The sequence below is a fragment of the Capricornis sumatraensis genome, chromosome 15 (genome assembly GCF_032405125.1).
Source record: "Capricornis sumatraensis isolate serow.1 chromosome 15, serow.2, whole genome shotgun sequence".
NCBI classification, from domain to species: Eukaryota; Metazoa; Chordata; class Mammalia; order Artiodactyla; family Bovidae; genus Capricornis; species Capricornis sumatraensis.
The window spans coordinates 41,210,841-41,215,529 of NC_091083.1; positions in this window are offsets into that span (position 1 = coordinate 41,210,841).

Consider the following 4,689-nt stretch of genomic DNA (forward strand, 5'->3'; position numbering starts at 1 on the left):
AGCAGCTATAGATGGTGCAGAAATGGAGGGCACAAGCTGTGTTTCTGCGAAACTTTATTTATGGCCCCTGAAATCATAGAATTTTTAGATGTCATGAAATTAAAAAAAAAAAAATTCCCCAGCCACTTAAAAAGTCAGAATCACCCCGAGCTCAAGTGCAGTGGGGACAAGACTTAGCCCGAGGGTCTAGTTCACAGATCCCGGCTCTAAACCAGAGCTACTGTGAGGAATCAAGAGCAGATGTTGAGAGTTTTGCTACAGCATCCAGGCACGGATGTGGAGTCTCCACTTGGCTGATGGGGTGATGGCGAATGCACTGGTAAGCCCCATGGGACTTGTGCTGCTTCCATCCTGAGACAGAGGACCACATGTGGTTGAAGGTGGGTGATGGGTCGGAATGTTTAACAACTGGGCCTCGGTCCCAGAAGTTTTGAAAAGCAGTGATTTATGGTATTCCTTTGACTTCACATGGGATCCAAATCCTCCTAATCTTTACCCAACCACAATCTCTAATTCTCCCTAAAGTCTACAGTCACAGCTACAACAAACAAAACAAATCATTCAAGGAGAGAAAGAGCTGGGAAGGAATATGACAAACGGGAAGTGAAGATTTTCGGAGGACAGTGACCATACATATCATTTCATTGTATTTGTCTGTTTTCCAAATTTTCTGTAAGGAACACATGTGAATTTTATCATCGAAAGTTTTGGGGACTTGGTGTTGTTGTTCAGTTGCTCAATAGTGTCTGACTCTTTATGACCCCATGGACTGCAGCAAGCCACACTTCCCTGTCTTTCACTGTCTCCCGGAGTTTGCTCAAACTCATGTCCATTGAGTCGGTGATACCATCCAACCATCTCATCCTCTGGCGTTCCCTTCTCCTCCTGCCCTCAATCTTTCCCAGCATCAGGGTCTTTTCCAATGAGTCAGTTCTTTGCATCTGGTGGCCAAAGTATTGAAGCTTCAGCTTCAGCATGTGGGACAGTTTTTTTTAAAAAGGAATGGTTTTACAAAAATTCTCTGGAGATAAATTCCTCCACCAGACAACGCTTCCTGCTGTCTCTCAGCCTTACAGTCAGTAAGTTCTTTTTTTTTTTTTTTCTCCCATTTTTATTGGATTATAGCTGATCTACAGAGCTGTGTTAGTTTCAGGTGTAGAGTGAAGTGAGTCTGTTATACATATACACACATCCACTCTTTCTGAGATCCTTTTACCATCTAGGTCATTCCAGAGTATTGAGAAGAGGAAGTTCTTTGTTATAATATAATCCACATCTAGAGAATCAGGGAAGAGACGAAGAAAATGGAAAACACGTGCTGTCCCCATGACTGTGGAGCTCTGTTTCTTGTTATTCTTTGTTATTTTTAACAGGAGGCTCATGGGTGGAGGGCAGGGGTAGGTCAGGGCAGAGATGCTGCCAGCGGTCAGGAGTCTACCACCACGAGGACCGAGGGAGCAGAGAGCTTCCTGCACTGGGGTATCCGCTGGACCCTTCCCGGTGAGTGTCAGTCATGAGCTCCAAGAAAGAGTTTGGGAGACAGTTCAGAGCAAAACACCGCCTTCCAGGGAAAACCTCAAGTGTGCAGGGATCACGAGCATTCAAACCCTGATGTGGCCACTTGTTCACTGTGAATCTCAGGCTGAGCAGCGGGGCTCCCGGCGTGTCTTAGCTTTCCCCTCCAGGACAGTGGGGGTACATAGTATGACCCCAGCTCCCCAGCCAGGTGACACGGAGACCAAGGGAGACAGCACACACAAGCGCACCTGACCCAGGTGGCCTCTGAGATGCCAGTTTTTCCCATTTGCTCTGATGGCGGAGGTCAAGTTCAGTATCCCAGGCAAAGGGCAGAACATAATAACTTCTTCGATTTGGACATGCTCTTCCAGAAGATGTGAGCTGGAGAGCAGACACTTTCTTTCTGGGTTCCAGTCCTATACCTGAGTGCACACGTTTGACTCGCCCCAGACCCCAAACTCAGCCCCAGCCGGGGAAACTAGCTTAGGATTCCCTTTGCTCAAGATCTTCCCAGTCCAAGTTAGTAACCACAGGTGGCCCATTTAAATGTAAATTACTTTGATTTAAGTGAAATTTAAAAATTCAGTTCCTCGGTTGCACTGACCACATGTCAGATGTTCAGTAGCCACATGTGGCTGCCGTCGTGGATGGGACAGACACCATCCTGCCACCATCCCAGAAGGTTCCATCATACAGAGCTGTCCTGGAGGCTCAGTGGGATCCCAGAGGACTGCCTAGACAGTGATGGATTCTGGTGGCCTCTTGGCCTCTCATTTCTGCAATAAATCCTTCTCTATTTGAAAACAAGAATATGCTAAGGTGCCATCTTGGGTCTGGCATATTTAGGGGATGAGCAAGCAGACCCCTGCGTAGATGAGGTCTGGTGGCCCCTGCAAGCCTCACGCCCAGAAGCCAAAAGAGGCTTTTGCTCACTGGTTGACTGCCCTTTACAAAAACAACCAATAAAGAGATGGTACTTTTATATAGCCACTATGGAAGACAGTATGGAGATTCCTTTAAAGACTAGGAATAAAACCACCAAAGGACCCAGCAATCCCACTCCTAGGCATGTACCCTGAGGAAACCAAAATTGAAAAAGACAAATGTACCCCAATGTTCATTGCTGCACTATTTACAAGAGCTAGGATTTGGAAGCAACCTAGATGTCCATCTACAGATAAATGGATAAAAAAGCTGTGGTACATATATGCAATGGAATATTACTCAGTCATAAAAGGAATGCATTTGAGTCAGTTCTAATGAGGTGGATGAACCTGGAGACTACTATACAGAGTGAAGTAAGTCAGAAAGAGAAAAACAAATATCATATATTAATGCATATATATGGAATCTAGAAAGATGGTACTGATGAACGTCTTTGCAGGGCAGCAATGGAGATGCAGATACAGAGAACAGACTTGTGGTCATAGGGAGTGGGGAGGAAGGAGAGGGTGGGATATACAGAGAGAGTACATTACCATATGGAAAATAGATAGCCAATGGGAATGTGCTATGTGACTCGGGGAACTCAAACAGAGGCTCCTGACAACCTAGAGGGCTGATGGGGAGGGAGGTGAGAGAGAGGTTCAAGAGGGAAGGGACACATAATGTCTATGTCTGGTTCATGTTGTTGTTTAGCAGAAACCAATACAATACTGTGAAGCAATTTTCCTTCAATTAAAAATAAGTAAATTTAATTATTAAAGAAAGAGGTGGTGCTTTTATTTTCTTTTTTAACAAGAATAGTTTAAAGACTCTGAATTCAGAACGGCTTGGTGATAGTTACAGTATGGAAAGAGAAAGGGCGGCTTCAAGCAGTAAGGACGGCTGAGCTGCCAGACTGCTCAAGGGCCAAGGCGGGCCCTGGATGCCCCGGATCCTCCCAGGGGCCCCAGGTTCTCAGCGGCACCCAGACGTACTGGGCTCCCCTGGATGGAGGATGGACGCAGCTCTGCTTCCCCAACCTTCTCCTCAGGGCCCTGGGGAATCTTCGCTTCTAATTCCAACCTCAGATGTACTCTGTCCCTCCCTCAGGACATGGAGTGGCTGTCAGTGTCCACAGGCTCTGATCCCTCTGGGAGCTGAAGCCAAGCCCCGCCGTGCTAAGCGAGGTCGCAGGCTAAGCCTGTTTCACCCACACTCCGGTGCAGTCGTCAGAAGTGTACAAATGTTGTTGTACAGTGTAAAATAGTGCAAAGACCTCACCCCTTGGGGCCAGGGGAGTCGGTGGGGTTAACTCCGTGGATCTGTCCCAGAGGCCCCAGTACAGCTGGGTGTCAGTTGCCCACCACGGTCAGCTGACCAACTGCACCCCACTTTGTCACCTCCCTCCCCTCTCTGTCTGCCTCCCTACACCTCTATGGCTCTGTTCTGGGATCACCTCCCAAACAAATGGTCTGCCCTCAAGACTTTGATTCAAGGATTGCTCCCAGAGAACACAACAGTTGTGGCAGTCCAAACGCGGGTTGGAAAAGCATTTCCAGACACAGGGTATTTCAGAAGGGAGTTAGTTGATTAAGGGCAAAGGGCAGAGATAATGTAGGTGCTGCGAGCACAGTGGGCCACCTCCTGACTGGCCAGGAAGAGCAGGGGATAGGGTTAGAATAGCGGGCCAGCTCAAGGGGGAGCTGACAATTTCTGTGGGTGAGTAGCCAATTTTTATAGTCTTAAGCCAAAGAAAATTCCTGCTGGGAGGATGGCATTAGGTGATTTGTTAGGGCACTTTAGAGTGAGGACCAGGATGGGTATTTTTGCCTAATATGGGCCAGGAGGATGACAGGGGATGAGATGGTTGGATGGCATCACCAACTCGATGGACATGAGTTCGAGCAAGCTCCAGGAGTTGGTGACAGACAGGGAAGCCTGGCGTGCTGCAGTCCATGGAGTTGCAAAGAGTCGGACATGACTGAGTGGCTGAACTGAACTGATTGATGGGCCAGGAAGTGGGCTGGTGATGATCCAGGGCTTTTGGTAATGGTTATAAGAGGCTCAGTCCATCCTGGAAGTTGATCTTGTTTCTGGACTCTACATCTGTGGCCTTGGTGCAAGGCCTTGCAACTGTGACCTTGGCTTTGGACACCATGGCAACCTAAGACAGAGACCAAATTCCAAACAGTTCAAGAGCAGCACCAGAAAGTTCTAGAATCAAGAGAAAAATGTGTTATTAAGATG